This window comes from Schistocerca serialis, unplaced genomic scaffold, assembly GCF_023864345.2.
Source record: "Schistocerca serialis cubense isolate TAMUIC-IGC-003099 unplaced genomic scaffold, iqSchSeri2.2 HiC_scaffold_1362, whole genome shotgun sequence".
NCBI classification, from domain to species: domain Eukaryota; kingdom Metazoa; phylum Arthropoda; class Insecta; order Orthoptera; family Acrididae; genus Schistocerca; species Schistocerca serialis.
In genome coordinates, this window is record NW_026047583.1 from 54,924,756 (window position 1) to 54,942,107 (window position 17,352).

Consider the following 17,352-nt stretch of genomic DNA (forward strand, 5'->3'; position numbering starts at 1 on the left):
CTGCTGCCTCCGGCACCTTATGGCCGTTCTCCTGTGAGTCTAGTTTTTCGAATCAGACGCAAAAGTGATAGTTAACTGCAACGTTCAGGGCCTCGTAATGACGATGGAACACTCAAATTGCGTCGAAATTCAATACATCGTCCACCAACCGACTTGTCTCCAAATGGATATTGCTGCCTCGGGCACCATATGGTCCATCTCCTGTGAGTCTAGATTTTCGAATCCGACGCAAAACTGATAGTTAATTGTAACTTTCAGGGAATACTAATGACGATGGAGCACTCAAATTGCGTCGAGATTCAATACATCGTCATCCAGCCGACTTGTCTCCAAGGGTCTATTACTGCCTCGGGCACTTTCTGGTCGTTCTCCTGTGAGTCTGAATTTTCGAATCCGACTCAAAACTGACAGTTAATTGTAACGTTCAGGGCCTCCTAATGATGATGGAACACTCAAATTGCTTCGAGATTAGTTACATCGACCTTCAGCCGACCTGTCTCCAAGGGTCTATTGCTGCCTCGGGCACCTAATGGTCCGTCTCCTGTGAGTCCCGGTTTTCGAATCCGCGCGAAACTGATAGTTAATTGTAACATTCTGGGCCTCCAAATGACGATCGAACACTCAATTTGCGTCGAGATTCAATACATCGTCCTCCAGCCGACTTGTCTCCAAGGGGATATTTCTGCCTCGGTCACCATAAGGTCCTTCTCCGGTGAGTCTAGATTTTCGAATCCGACACGAAACTGATAGTTAATTGTAACGTCCAGGGCCTCCTAATGACGATGGAAGACCCAAATTGCGTCGAGATTCAATACATCGTCCTTCAGGCGACTTGTCTCCAAGGGTCTATTGCTGCCTCGGGCACCTTATGGTCGTTCTCCTGTGAGTCTAGATTTTCGAATCCTACGCAAAACTGATGGTTAATTGTAACGTTCAGTGCCTCCTAATAACGGTGGATCACTCAAATTGCGTCGAGATTCAATACATAGTCATTCAGCCGACTTGTCTCCAAGAGTCTATTGCTGTCTCGGGCACCTTATGGTCGTTCTACTGTAAGTCTATATTGTCGAATCCGACGCTAAACTGATAGTTACTTGTAAGGTTCAGGGCCTCCTAATGACGATGGAACACTCAAATTGCGACGAGATTCAATACATCGACTTCAGCCGACTTGTCTCCAAAGGTCTATTGGTGCCTGTGGCACCTAAAGGACTTTCTTCTGTGAGTCTAGATTTTCGATTCCGACGCAAAACTGATAGTTAATTGTAACATTCAGGGCCTCCTAATGACGATGGAGCACTCAAATTGCGTCGAGATTCAATACATCGTCGTAAAGCCGACTTGTCTTTAAGGGTTTTTGCTGCCTCGGGCACCTTATGGCCGTTCTCCTGTGAGTCTAGATTTTCGAATCCGACGCAAAAGTGATAGTTAATTGTAACGTTCAGGGCCTCCTAACGAAGATGGAACACTCAAATTGCGTCGAGATTCAATACATCGTCCTCCAACCGACTTGTCTCCAAAGGGGTATTGCTGCCTCGGGCACCATATGGTCCGTCTCCTGTGAGTCTAGATTTTCGAATCCCCGCGAAACTGATAGTTAATTGTGACATTCAGGGTCACCTAATGACGATGGAACACTCAAATTGCGTCGAGATTCAATACATCGTCATCCAGCCGACTTGTCTCCAAGGGTCTATGGCTGCCTCGGAGACCATTTGGTCGTTCTCCTGTAAGTCTAGATTGTCGAATCCGACGCAAAACTGATAGTTACTTGTAACGTTCAGGGCCTCCTAATGACGATGCAGCACTCAAATTGCGTCGAGATTCAATACATCGTCCTCCAGCCGACTTGTCTCCAAGGGGATATTGCTGCCTCGGGCACCAAATGGTCCGTCTCCTGTGAGTCCCGATTTTCGAATCCCCGCGAAACTGATAGTTAATTGTAACATTCAGGGTCACCTAATGACGATGGAACACTCAAATTGCGTCGAGATTCATCAAATCGCCCTCCTGCCGATTTGTCTCCAAGGTCCTATTGGTGCCTCGGGCACTTTATGGTCGTTCTCCTGTAAGTCTAGATTGTCGAATCCGACGCAAAACTGATAGTTACTTGTAACGTTCAGGACCTCCTAATGACGATGGAACACCCAAATTGCGTCGAGATTCAATACATCGTCCTTCAGGCGACTTGTCTCCAAGGGTCTATTGCTGCCTCGGGCACTTTATGGTCGTTCTCCTGTGAGTCTAGATTTTCGAATCCTACGCAAAACTGATGGTTAATTGTAACGTTCAGGGCCTCCTAATGACGATGGAACACTTAAGTTGCGTCGAGATTCAATACATTGTCCCTCAGCCAAATTGTCTCCAAGGGTCTATTGCTGCCATGGGCACCTTATGGTCGTTCACCTGTGAGCCAAGATTTTCGAATCCTACGCAAAACTGATGGTTTATTGTAACGTTCAGGGCCTCCTAATGACGATGGAACACTTAAATTGCGTCGAGATTCAATACATCATCCCTCAGCCAAATTGTCTCCAAGGGTCTATTGCTGCCATGGGCACCTTATGGTCGTTCACCTGTGAGCCTAGATTTTCGAATCCGACGCGAAACTGATAGTTAATTGTATCGTTCAATGCCTCCTAATGACGATGGAACACTTATATTGCATCGAGATTCAATACATCGTCTTTCAGCCCACTTGTCTCCAAGGGGATATTGCTGCCTCGGGCACCATATGGTCCTTCCCTGTGAGTCTAGATTTTAGAATCAGACGCGGAACTGATAGTTAATTGTAACGTTCAGGGCCTCCTAAAGACGATGGAACACTCATGTTGCGTCGAGATTCACTACATCGTCATCCAACCGACTTGTCTACCTCGGGCGCCTAATGGTCGTTCTCCTGTAAGTCTAGATTGTCGAATCCGACGCAAAACTGATAGTTACTTGTAACTTTCAGGGCCTCCTAATGACGATGGAACACTTGTGTCGAGGTTCAATACATCGTCCTCCAACCGACTTGTCTCCAAGGGTCTATTGCTGCTTCGGGGACCTTATGGTCGGTCCCTTGTAAGTCTAGATTGTCGAATCCGACGCAAAACTGATAGTTACTTGTAACGGTCAGGGCCTCCCAATGGCGATTGAACACTCAAATTGTGTCGAGATTCGTTACGTTGACCTTCAGCCGACTTGTCTCCAAGAGTCTATTGCTGCCTGGAGCACCTTATGGTCGTTCTCCTGTGAGTCTAGATTTTCGAATCCGAAGCAAAACTGATAGCTAATTGTAACGTTCAGGGCCTCCTAATGACGACGGAACACTCAAATTACGTCGAGATTCAATAGATCGTCCTCCAGCCGACTTGTCTCCAAGGGGATATTGCTGCCTCGGGCACCATAGGATCCGTCTCCTGTGAGTCTAGATTCTCGAATCCGACGCGAAACTGATAGTTAATTGTAACGTTCAGGGATTCCGATTGACGATGGAACACTTAAATTGCGTCGAGATTCAATACATCGTCCCTCAGCCAAATTGTCCCAAAGGGTCTATTGCTGCCTCGGGTACCTAATGGTCGTTCTCCTGTGACTGTAGATTTTCGAATCCGACGCAAAACTGATAGTTAATTGTAACGTTCAGGGCCTCCTAATGACGATGGAACACTCAAATCGTGTCGAGATTCAATACATCGTCCTCCACCCGACTTGTCTACAAGGGGATATTGCTGCCTCGGGCACTATATGGTCCTTCCCTGTGAGTCTAGATTTTAGACTCAGACGCGATACTGATAGTTAAATGTAACGTTCAGGGCCTTCTAATGACGATGGAACACTCAAATTGCGTCGAGATTCAATACATCGTCATCCAACCGACTTGTCTCCGAGGGTCTATTGCTACCTCGGGCACCTTATGATCATTCTCCTGTAAGTCTAGATTGTCGAATCCGACGCAAAACAGATAGTTACTTGTAACGTTCAGGGCCTCCTAATGACGATGGAACACTCAAATTGCGTCGAGATTCAATACATCGGCCACCAGCCGACATGTTTCCATGGGTCTATTGCTGCCTGTGTCACCTTCAACTGTGAGCCTAGATTTTCGAATCCGACGCAAAACTGATAGTTAATTGTAACGTTCAGGGCATCCTAATTCCGATGGAACACTCAAACTACGTCGAGATTCAGTACATCGTCCTTCAGCCGACTTGTCTCCAAGGGTGTATTGCTGCCTCGGGCACCTTATGGTCGTTCTCCTGTGAGTCTAGATTTTCGAATCCGACGCAAAACTGATAGTTAATTGTAACGTTCATTGCCTCCTAATGACGATGGAACACTCAAATTGCGTCGAGAATCGTTACATCGACCTTCAGCCGACCTGTCTCCAAGGCTCTATTGCTACCTCGTGCACCTTATGGTCGTTCTCATGTGAGACTAGACTTCCGAATCCGACGCTAAACTGATAGTTAATTGTAACGTTCAGGGCCTCCTAATGACGATGGAACACTCAAATTGCGTCGAGAATCGTTACATCGACCTTCAGCCGACCTGTCTCCAAGGCTCTATTGCTACCTCGTGCACCTTATGGTCGTTCTCCTGTGAGTCTAGATTTTCGAATCCGACGCAAAACTGATAGTTAATTGTAACGTTCAGGGCCTCCTAATGACGATGGAACACTCAAATTGCGTCGAGAATCGTTACATCGACCTTCAGCCGACCTGTCTCCATGGCTCTATTGCTACCTCGTGCACCTTATGGTCGTTCTCATGTGAGTCTAGATTTTCGAATCCGACGCAAAATTGATAATTAATTGTATTGTTCAGGGCCTCCTAATGACGATGGAACACTCAAATTGCGTCGAGGTTCAATACATCGTCCTAGAGCCGACTTGTCTCCAAGGGGATATTGCTGCCTCGGGCACCTTATGGTCCGTCTCCTGTGAGTCTAGATTGTCGAATCCGGCGCGAAACTGATAGTGAATTGTAACGTTCAGGTCCTCCTAATGTCGATGGAACACTCAAATTGCGTCGAGATTCACTACATCGACCTTCAGGCGACTTGTCTCCAAGTGGATATTGCTGCCTCGGGAAGCAAATGGTCCGGCTCCTGTGAGTCTAGATTTTCGAATTCGACGCGAGACTGATAGTTGATTGTAACGTTCAGGGCCTCCTAATGACGATGGTACACTCAAATTGTATCGAGATTGAATACATCGACCTTCAGCCGACCTGTCTCCAAGTGTCTATTGCTGCCTCGGGCACCTTAGGGGCGTTCACCTGTGAGTCAAGAATTTCGAATCCGACGCAAAACTGATAGTTAATTGTAACGTTCAGGGCCTCCTAATGACGACGGAACACTCAAATTGCGTCGAGATTAAATACATCGTCCTCCAGCCGACTTGTCTCCAAGGGGATATTGCTGCCACGGGCACCATAGGATCCGCCTCCTGTGAGTCTAGATTTTCGAATCCGACGCGAAACGGATAGTTAATTGTAAAGATCAGGGCCTCCAATTGACGATGGAACACTTAAATTGCGTCGAGATTCAATACATCGTCCCTCAGCCAAATTGTCTCCAAGGGTCTATTGCTGCCATGGGCACCATATGGTCGTTCACCTGTGAGCCTAGATTTTCGAATTCGACGCAAAACTGATAGTTAATTGTATCGTTCAGGGCCTCCTAATGACGATGGAACATTGAAATTGCGTCGCGATTCAATACATCGTCCTCCAGCCGACTTGTCTCCAAGCTGATATTGCTGCCTCGGGCACAATATGGTCCGTCTCCTGTGAGTCTAGATTTTCGAATCCGACGCGAAACTGATAGTTAATTGTATCGTTCAATGCCTCCTAAGGACGATGGAACACTTAAATTGCGTCGAGATTCAATACATCGTCTTTCAGCCCATTTGTCTCCAAGGGGATATTGCTGCCTCGGGCACCATATGGTCATTCCCTGTGAGTCTAGATTTTAGAATCAGACGCGGAACTGATAGTTAATTGTAACGTTCAGGGCCTCCTAATGACGATGGAACACTCATATTGCGTCGAGATTCACTACATCGTCATCCAACCGACTTGTCTACCTCGGGCACCTAATGGTCGTTCTCCTGTAAGTCTAGATTGTCGAATCCGACGCAAAACTGATAGTTACTTGTAACGTTCAGGGCCTCCTAATGACGATGGAACACTTGAATTGTGTCGAGGTTCAATACATCGTCCTCCAACCGACTTGTCTCCAAGGGTCTATTGCTGCTTCGGGGACCTTATGGTCGGTCTCCTGTAAGTCTAGATTGTCGAATCCGACGCCAAACTGATAGTTACTTGTAACGTTCAGGGCCTCCCAATTGCGATCGAACACTCAAATTGTGTCGAGATTCGTTACGTTGACCTTCAGCCGACTTGTCTCCATGGGTCTATTGCTGCCTCGAGCACCTTATGGTCGTTCTCCTGTGAGTCTAGATTTTCGAATCCGAAGCAAAACTGATAGTTACTTGTAAGATTCAGGGCCTCCTAATGACGACGGAACACTCAAATTACGTCGAGATTCAATAGATCGTCCTCCAGCCGACTTGTCTCCAAGGGGATATTGCTGCCTCGGGCACCATAGGGTCCGTCTCCTGTGAGTCTAGATTTTCGAATCCGACACGAAACTAATAGTTCATTGAAACGTTCAGGGCCTCCTAATGACGATGGAACACTTAAATCGTGTCGAGATTCAATACATCGTCCTCCAGCCGACTTGTCTACAAGGGGATATTGCTGCCTCGGGCACTATATGGTCCTTCCTTGTGAGTCTAGATTTTAGAATCAGACGCGAAACTGATAGTTAAATGTAACGTTCAGGGCCTCCTAATGACGATGGAACACTCAAATTGCGTCGAGATCCAATACATCGTCATCCAACCGACTTGTCTCCAAGGGTCTATTGCTACCTCGGGCACCTTATGGTCATTCTCCTGTAAGTCTAGATTGTCGAATCCCAAGCAAAACTGTAGTTACTTGTAACGTTCAGGGCCTCGTAATGTCGATGGGACACTCAAATGGCGTCGAGATTCAATACATCGGCCACCAGCCGACATGTTTCCAAGGCTCCACTGCTGCCTGTGGCACCTTCTCCTGTGAGTCTAGATTTTCGAATCCGACGCAAAACTGATAGTTGCTTGTGACGTTCAGAGCATCCTAATGACGATGAAACACTCAAATTGCGTCGAGAATCAATACATCGTCCTCCAGCCGACTTGTCTCCAAGGGGATATTGCTGCCTCGGACACCTTATGTTCCGTCTCCTGTGAGACTAGATTTTCGAATCCGACGCGAAACTGATAGTTAATTGTAACGTTCAGGGCCTCCTAATGTCGATGGAACACTCAAATTGCGTCGAGATTCAATACATCGGCCACCAGCCGACATGTTTCCATGGGTCTATTGCTGCCTGTGTCACCTTCTCCTGTGAGCCTAGATTTTCGAATCCGACGCAAAACTGTTAGTTAATTGTAACGTTCAGGGCATCCTAATGCCGATGGAACACTCAAACTACGTCGAGATTCAGTACATCGTCCTTTAGACGTCTTGTCTCCAAGGGTGTATTGCTGCCTCGGGCACCTTATGGTCGTTCTCCTGTGAGTCTAGATTTTCGAATCCGACGCAAACCTGATAGTTAATTGTAACGTTCAGGGCCTCCTAATGACGATGGAACTCTCAAATAGATTCAAGATTCAATACATCGGCCTTCAGCCGACTTGTCTCCAAAGGTCTACTGCTGCCTCGGGCACCTTATGGTCGTTCTCCTGTAAGTCTAGATTGTCGAATCCGACGCAAAATTGATAATTAATTGTATTGTTCAGGGCCTCCTAATGACGATGGAACACTCAAATTGCGTCGAGATTCAATACATCGTCCTAGAGCCGACTTGTCTCCAAGGGGATATTGCTGCCTCGGGCACCATAGGATCCGCCTCCTGTGAGTCTAGATTTTCGAATCCGACGCGAAACTGATAGTTAATTGTAAAGATCAGGGCCTCCAATTGACGATGGAACACTTAAATTGCGTCGAGATTCAATACATCGTCCCTCAGCCAAATTGTCTCCAAGGGTCTATTGCTGCCATGGGCACCATATGGTCGTTCACCTGTGAGCCTAGATTTTCGAATTCGACGCAAAAATGATAGTTAATTGTATCGTTCAGGGCCTCCTAATGACGATGGAACATTGAAATTGCGAAGCGATTCAATACATCGTCCTCCAGCCGACTTGTCTCCAAGCTGATATTGCTGCCTTGGGCACAATATGGTCCGTCTCCTGTGAGTCTAGATTTTCGAATCCGACGCGAAACTGATAGTTAATTGTATCGTTCAATGCCTCCTAAGGACGATGGAACACTTAAATTGCGTCGAGATTCAATACATCGTCTTTCAGCCCATTTGTCTCCAAGGGGATATTGCTGCCTCGGGCACCATATGGTCATTCCCTGTGAGTCTAGATTTTAGAATCAGACGCGGAACTGATAGTTAATTGTAACGTTCAGGGCCTCCTAATGACGATGGAACACTCATATTGCGTCGAGATTCACTACATCGTCATCCAACCGACTTGTCTACCTCGGGCACCTAATGGTCGTTCTCCTGTAAGTCTAGATTGTCGAATCCGACGCAAAACTGATAGTTACTTGTAACGTTCAGGGCCTCCTAATGTCGATGGAACACTTGAATTGTGTCGAGGTTCAATACATCGTCCTCCAACCGACTTGTCTCCAAGGGTCTATTGCTGCTTCGGGGACCTTATGGTCGGTCTCCTGTAAGTCTAGATTGTCGAATCCGACGCCAAACTGATAGTTACTTGTAACGTTCAGGGCCTCCCAATGGCGATCGAACACTCAAATTGTGTCGAGATTCGTTACGTTGACCTTCAGCCGACTTGTCTCCAAGGGTCTATTTCTGCCTCGAGCACCTTATGGTCGTTCTCCTGTGAGTCTAGATTTTCGAATCCGAAGCAAAAGTGATAGCTAATTGTAACGTTCAGGGCCTCCTAATGACGACGGAACACTCAAATTACGTCGAGATTCAATAGATCGTCCTCCAGCCGACTTGTCTCCAAGGGGATATTGCTGCCTCGGGCACCATAGGGTTTGTCTCCTGTGAGTCTAGATTTTCGAATCCGACACGAAACTGATAGTTCATTGAAACGTTCAGGGCCTCCTAATGACGATGGAACACTTAAATCGTGTCGAGATTCAATACATCGTCCTCCAGCCGACTTGTCTACAAGGGGATATTGCTGCCTCGGGCACTATATGGTCCTTCCTTGTGAGTCTAGATTTTAGAATCAGACGCGAAACTGATAGTTAAATGTAACGTTCAGGGCCTCCTAATGACGATGGAACACTCAAAATTGCGTCGAGATTCAATACATCGTCATCCAACCGACTTGTCTCCAAGGGTCTATTGCTACCTCGGGCACCTTATGGTCATTCTCCTGTAAGTCTAGATTGTCGAATCCCAAGCAAAACTGTAGTTACTTGTAACGTTCAGGGCCTCGTAATGTCGATGGGACACTCAAATGGCGTCGAGATTCAATACATCGGCCACCAGCCGACATGTTTCCAAGGCTCCACTGCTGCCTGTGGCACCTTCTCCTGTGAGTCTAGATTTTCGAATCCGACGCAAAACTGATAGTTGCTTGTGACGTTCAGAGCATCCTAATGACGATGAAACACTCAAATTGCGTCGAGAATCAATACATCGTCCTCCAGCCGACTTGTCTCCAAGGGGATATTGCTGCTTCGGACACCTTATGTTCCGTCTCCTGTGAGACTAGATTTTCGAATCCGACGCGAAACTGATAGTTAATTGTAACGTTCAGGGCCTCCTAATGTCGATGGAACACTCAAATTGCGTCGAGATTCAATACATCGGCCACCAGCCGACATGTTTCCATGGGTCTATTGCTGCCTGTGTCACCTTCTCCTGTGAGCCTAGATTTTCGAATCCGACGCAAAACTGATAGTTAATTGTAACGTTAGGGCATCCTAATGCCGATGGAACACTCAAACTACGTCGAGATTCAGTACATCGTCCTTCAGACGTCTTGTCTCCAAGGGTGTATTGCTGCCTCGGGCACCTTATGGTCGTTCTCCTGTGAGTCTAGATTTTCGAATCCGACGCAAACCTGATAGTTAATTGTAACGTTCAGGGCCTCCTAATGACGATGGAACTCTCAAATAGATTCAAGATTCAATACATCGGCCTTCAGCCGACTTGTCTCCAAAGGTCTACTGCTGCCTCGGGCACCTTATGGTCGTTCTCCTGTAAGTCTAGATTGTCGAATCCGACGCAAAATTGATAATTAATTGTATTGTTCAGGGCCTCCTAATGACGATGGAACACTCAAATTGCGTCGAGATTCAATACATCGTCCTAGAGCCGACTTGTCTCCAAGGGGATATTGCTGCCTCGGGCACCTTATGGTCCGTCTTCTGTGCGTCTAGATTTTCGAATCCGACGCGAAACTGATAGATAATTGGTACGTTCAGGTCCTCCTTATGACGATGACACACTCATATTGCGTCCAGATTCAGTACATCGTCCTTCAGCTGACATGTCTCCTAGGATCTATTGCTGCCTCGGGCACCTTATGGTCGTTCTCCTGTGAGTCTAGATTTTCGAATCCAACGCAAGACTGATATTTAATTGTAACGTTCAGGGCCTCCTAATGTCGATGGAACACTCATATTGCGTCGAGATTCAATACATCGTCCTCCAGCCGACTAGTCTCCAAGGGGATATTGCTGCCTCGGGCACCGCACGGTTCGACTCCTGTGAGTCTAGATTTTTGAATCCGACCCAAGACTGACAGTTAATTGTAACGTTCAGGGCCTCCTAATGACGATGGAACACTCAAATTGCGTCGAGATTCAATACATCGGCCACATGCCGAATTGTCTCCAAGGGTCTATTGCTGCCTCGGGCACCTTATAATCGTTCTCCTTTGAGTCTAGAATTTCGTATCCGACGCATAACTGATAGTTAATTGTTACGTTCAGGGCCTCCAAATGTCGATGGAACACTCAAATTGCGTCGATATTCAGTACATCGTCCTCCAGCCGACTTGTCTCCAAGTGGATATAGCTGCCTCGGGAACCATTAGCTGATAGTTAATTGTAACATTCAGGGCCTCCTAATGACGATGGAACACTCAAATTGCGTCGAGATTCGGTACATCGACCTTCAGCCGACCTGGCTCCAAGGGTCTATTGCTGCCTTGGGCACCTTATGGTCGTTCTCCTGTGAGTCTAGAATTTCGAATCCGACGCAAAACTGGTAGTTAATTGTAACGTTCAGGGCATCCTAAAGAAGCTGGAACTCTCAAATTCCGTCGAGGTTCAATACATCGTCCTTCAACCGACTTGTCTCCAAAGGTCTATTACTCCCTCGGGCACCTTATGGTCGTCCTCCTGTGTGTCTAGATTTTTGAATCCGACGCAAAAATGATTGTTAATTGTAACCTTCAGGGCCTTCAAATGACAGTGGAACACTCAAATTGCGTCGAGATTCAATACATCGTCCTCCAGGCGACTAGTCTCCAAGGGGATATTGCTGTCTCAGGCACCGTATGATCCGACTCCTGTGAGTCTTGATTTTTGAATCCGACGCAAAACTGATAGTTAATTGTAACGTTCAGGGCCTCCTAATGACGATGGAACACTCAAATTGCGTCGAGATTCAATACATCGTCCTAGAGCCGACTTGTCTCCAAGGGTCTATTGCTGCCTCGGGCACCTTATGGTCGTTCTCCTGTGAGTCTAGATTTTCGAATCCGACGCATAACTGATAGTGAATTGTAACGTTCAGGGCCTCCTAATGACGATGGAAAACTCAAATTGCGTCGATACTCAATATATCGACCTCCAGCCGACTTGTCCGCAAGGGTCTACTGCTGCCTCGGGCACCTTATGGTCGTTCTCCTGTAAGAAAATTGTCGAATCCGACGCAAAATTGATAGTTAATTGTAACGTTCAGGGTATCCTAATGAGGATGGAACACTCAAATTGCGTCGAGATTCAATACATCGTCCTAGAGCCGACTTGTCTCCAAGGGGATATTGCTGCCTCGGGCACCATATGGTCCGTCTCCTGTGCGTCTTGATTTTCGAATCCGAAGCGAAACTGATAGATAATTGTAACGTTCAGGTCCTCCTAATGACGATGACACACTCAAATTGCGTCGAGATTCAATACATCGTCCTAGAGCCTACTTGTCTCCAATTGTCTATTGCTGCCTCGGGCACCGTATGGTCCGACTCCTGTGGGTCTAGATTTTTGAATCCGACGCAAAACTGATAGTAACTTGTAACGTTCAGGGCCTCCTAATGACGATGGACACTCAACATGCGTCGATATTCATTACATCGTCCTCCAGCCGACTTGTCTCTAAGGGTCTATTGCTGCCTCGGGCACCTTATGGTCGTTCTCCTGTGAGTCTAGATTTTCGAATCCGACGCAAAACTGATAGGTAATTGTAACGTTCAGGGCCTCCTAATGTCGATGGAACACTCAAATTGCGTCGAGATTCAATACATCGTCCTCCAGACGACTAGTCGCCAAGGGGATATTGCTGCCTCGGGCACCACACGCTCCGACTCCTGTGAGTCTACATTTTTGAATCCGACCCAAGACTGACGGTTAATTGTAACGTTCAGGGCCTCCTAATGACGGTGTCACACTCATATTGCGTCGATATTCAGTACATCGTCCTCCAGCCGACTTGTCTCCATGGGGATATTGCTGCCTTGGGCACCTTATGATCGTCCTCCTGTGAGTATAGATTTTCGAATTCGACGCAAAACTGATAGTTAATTGCAACGTTCAGGGCCTTCAAATGACAATGGAACACCCAAATTGCGTCGAGATTCAATACATCGTCCTCCAGCCGACTAGTCTCCAAGGGGATATTGCTGCTTCGGGCACCGTATGGTTCGACTCCTGTGGGTCTAGATTTTTGAATCCGACGCAAGACTGATAGTTAATTGTAACGCTCAGGGCCTCCTAATGACGATGGAACACTCAAATTGCATCGAGGTTCAATACATCGTCCTCCAGCCGACAAGTCTGCAAGGGGATATTGCTGCTTCGGGCACCTTATGGTCGTGATCCTGTGAGTCTAGATTTTCGAATCCGACGCATAACTGATAGTTAAATGTAAAGCTTAGCGCCTCCTAATGACGATGGAACACTCAAATAGTGTCGAGATTCAATACAGCGTCCTCCAGCCGACTTGTCTACAACTGGCTATTGCTGCCTCGGGCACTATATGGTCCTTCCCTGTGAGTCTAGATGTTAGAAACAGACGTTAATTGTAACGTTCAGGGCCTCCTAATGACGATGGAACACTCAAATTGGGCCGAAATTCAATACATCGTCATCCAACCGACTTGTCTCCAAGGGTCTATTGCTGCCTCGGTCACCTTATGGTCGTTCTCCTGTAAGTCTAGATTGTCGAATCCGACGCAAAACTGATAGTTAATTGTAACGTACAGGGCCTCCTAATGACGATGGAACACTCAAATTGCGTCGAGATTCGTTACATCGACCATCAGCCGACCTGTCACCAAGGGTCGTTCTCCTGTGTGTCTAGATTTTCGAATCCGACGCAAAACTGATTGTTAATTGTAACGTACAGTGCCTTCAAATGACAATGGAACGCAGAAATTGCGTCGAGATTGAATACATCGTCCTCCAGCCGACTAGTCTCCAAGGGGATATTGCTGCCTCGGGCACCGTAAGGTCCGACTCCTGTGGGTCTAGATTTTTGAATCCGACTCAAAACCGATAGTTAATTGTAACGTTTATGGCCTCCTAATGACGATGGAACACTTAAATTGCGTCAATATTCATTACATCGTTCTCCAGCCGATTTGTCTGTAAGGGTCTATTGCTGCCTCGGGCACCTTATGGTCTTTCTCCTGTGTGTCTAGATTTTCGAACCCTACGCGTAACTGATAGTTAATTGTAACGCTCAGGGCCTCCTAATGACGACGGAACACTCAAATTACATCGAGGTTCAATACATCGTCCTCCAACCGACGTGCCTCCATGGGGATATTGCTGCCTCGGGCACCATATGGTCCGTCTCCTGTGAGTCTGGAATTTCGACTCCGACGCAAAAATAATAGTGAGGTATAACGATCAGTGCCTCCTAACGATGACGGAACACTCAAATTGCGTCGAGATTCAACACATCGTCCTCCAGCCGACTAGTCTCCAAGGGGATATTGCTGCCTCGGGCTCCGTATGGTCCGAATCCTGTGAGTCTAGATTTTTGATTCCGACGCAAAACTGATAGTTAATTGTAACGTTCAGGGCCTCCTAATGACGATGGACAACTCAAATCGTGTCGAGATTCAATACATCGTCCTCCAGCCGACTAGTCTCCAAGGGGATACTGCTGCCTCGGGCTCCGTATGGTCCGACTCCTGTGAGTCTAGATTTTTGAATCCGACGCAAAACCGATAGTTAATTGTAACGTTCAGGGCCTCCTAATGACGATGGAACACTTAAATTGCGCCGAAATTCAATACATCGTCATCCAACCGACTTGTCTCCAAGGGTCTATTGCTGCCTCGGGCACCGTAAGGTCCGACTCCTGTGGGTCTAGATTTTTGAATCCGACTCAAAACCGATAGTTAATTGTAACGTTTAGGGCCTCCTAATGACGATGGAACACTTAAATTGCGTCAATATTCATTACATCGTTCTCCAGCCGATTTGTCTGTAAGGGTCTATTGCTGCCTCGGGCACCTTATGGTCTTTCTCCTGTGTGTCTAGATTTTCGAACCCTACGCGTAACTGATAGTTAATTGTAACGCTCAGGGCCTCCTAATGACGACGGAACACTCAAATTACATCGAGGTTCAATACATCGTCCTCCAACCGACGTGCCTCCATGGGGATATTGCTGCCTCGGGCACCATATGGTCCGTCTCCTGTGAGTCTGGAATTTCGACTCCGACGCAAAAATAATAGTGAGGTATAACGATCAGTGCCTCCTAACGATGACGGAACACTCAAATTGCGTCGAGATTCAACACATCGTCCTCCAGCCGACTAGTCTCCAAGGGGATATTGCTGCCTCGGGCTCCGTATGGTCCGAATCCTGTGAGTCTAGATTTTTGAATCCGACGCAAAACTGATAGTTAAATGTAAAGCTTAGCGCCTCCTAATGACGATGGAACACTCAAATAGTGTCGAGATTCAATACATCGTCCTCCAGCCGACTTGTCTACAACTGGATATTGCTGCCTCGGGCACTATATGGTCCTTCTCTGTGAGTCTAGATTTTAGAAACAGACGTTAAATGTAACGTTCAGGGCCTCCTAATGACGATGGAACACTCAAATTGCGCCGAAATTCAATACATCGTCATCCAACCGACTTGTCTCCAAGGGTCTATTGCTGCCTCGGTCACCTTATGGTCGTTCTCCTGTAAGTCTAGATTGTCGAATCCGACGCAAAACTGATAATTAATTGTAACGTACAGGGCCTCCTAATGACGATGGAACACACAAATTGCGTCGAGATTCGTTACATCGACCTTCAGCCGACCTGTCACCAAGGGTCGTTCTCCTGTGTGTCTAGATTTTCGAGTCCGACGCAAAACTGATTGTTAATGTAACGTACAGTGCCTTCAAATGACAATGGAACACAGAAATTGCGTCGAGATTGAATACATCGTCCTCCAGCCGACTAGTCTCCAAGGGGATATTGCTGCCTCGGGCACCGTAAGGTCCGACTCCTGTGGGTCTAGATTTTTGAATTCGACTCAAAACCGATAGTTAATTGTAACGTTCAGGGCCTCCTAATGACGATGGAACACTTAAATTGCGTCAATATTCATTACATCGTTCCCCAGCCGATTTGTCTGTAAGGGTCTATTGCTGCCTCGGGCACCTTATGGTCTTTCTCCTGTGTGTCTAGATTTTCGAACCCTACGCGTAACTGATAGTTAATTGTAACGCTCAGGACCTCCTAATGACGATGGAACACTCAAAATACATCGAGGTTCAATACATCGTCCTCCAGCCGACGTGCCTCCAAGGGGATATTGCTGCCTCGGGCACCATATGGTCCGTCTCCTGTGAGTCTGGAATTTCGACTCCGACGCAAAAATAATAGTGAGATATAACGATCAGCGCCTCCTAACGATGACGGAACACTCAAATTGCGTCGAGATTCAACACATCGTCCTCCAGCCGACTAGTCTCCAAGGGGATATTGCTGCCTCGGGCTCCGTATGGTCCGACTCCTGTGAGTCTAGATTTTTGAATCCGACGCAAAACTGATAGTTAATTGTAACGTTCAGGGCCTCCTAATGACGATGGACAACTCAAATCGTGTCGAGATTCAATACATCGGCCACCAGCCGACTTGTCTCCAAGGGTCTATTGCTGCCTCGGGCACCTTATGGTAGTTCTCCTGTGAGTCTAGAGTTTTGAATCCGCCGCATAACTGATAGTTAATTGTAACGTTTAGCGCCTCCTAATGACGATGGAACACTCAAATTGTGTCGAGATTCAATACATCGTCCTCCAGCCGACTTGTCTACAACTGGATATTGCTGCCTGGGGCACTATGTTGTCCTTCACTGTGAGTCTAGATTTTCGAATCCGACGCCATACTGATGGATAATTGTAACGTTCAGGTCCTCCTAATCACGATGGAACAGTCAAATTACGTCGAGATTCCATACATCGGCCACCACCTGACTTTTCAACAAGGGTCTATTACTGCCTCGGGCACCTTATGGTCGTTCTCCTGTGAGTCTAGATTTTCGAATCCGACGCATAACTGATAGTTAACTGTAACGTTCAGCGCCTCCTAATGACGATGGAACACTCAAATTGCGTCGAGATACAATACATCGTCCTTCATCCGACTTGTCTCCAAGAGTCTAATGCTGCCTCGGGCACCTTGTGGTCGTTCTCCTGTGAGTCTAGATTTTTAAATCCGACGCAAATCTGATAGTTAATTCTGACGTTCAGGCCCCGCGAATGACGATGGAACACTCAAATTGCTTCGAGATTCAATACATCGTCCTCCAGCCGAATTGTCCCCAAGGGCATATAGCTTCCACGGGCGCCATACGTTCCGTCTTCTGTGAGTCTAGATTTTCGGATCCGACGCGAAACTGATAGTTAATTGTAACGTTCAGGGCCTCCTAATGACGATGGAACACTCAAATTGCGTCGAGATTCATCACATCGCCCTCCTGCCGATTTGTCTCCAAGGGTCTATTGGTGCCTCGGGCACTTTATGGTCGATGCCCTGTAAGTCTAGATTGTCGAATCCGACGCAAAACTGATAGTTAAATGTA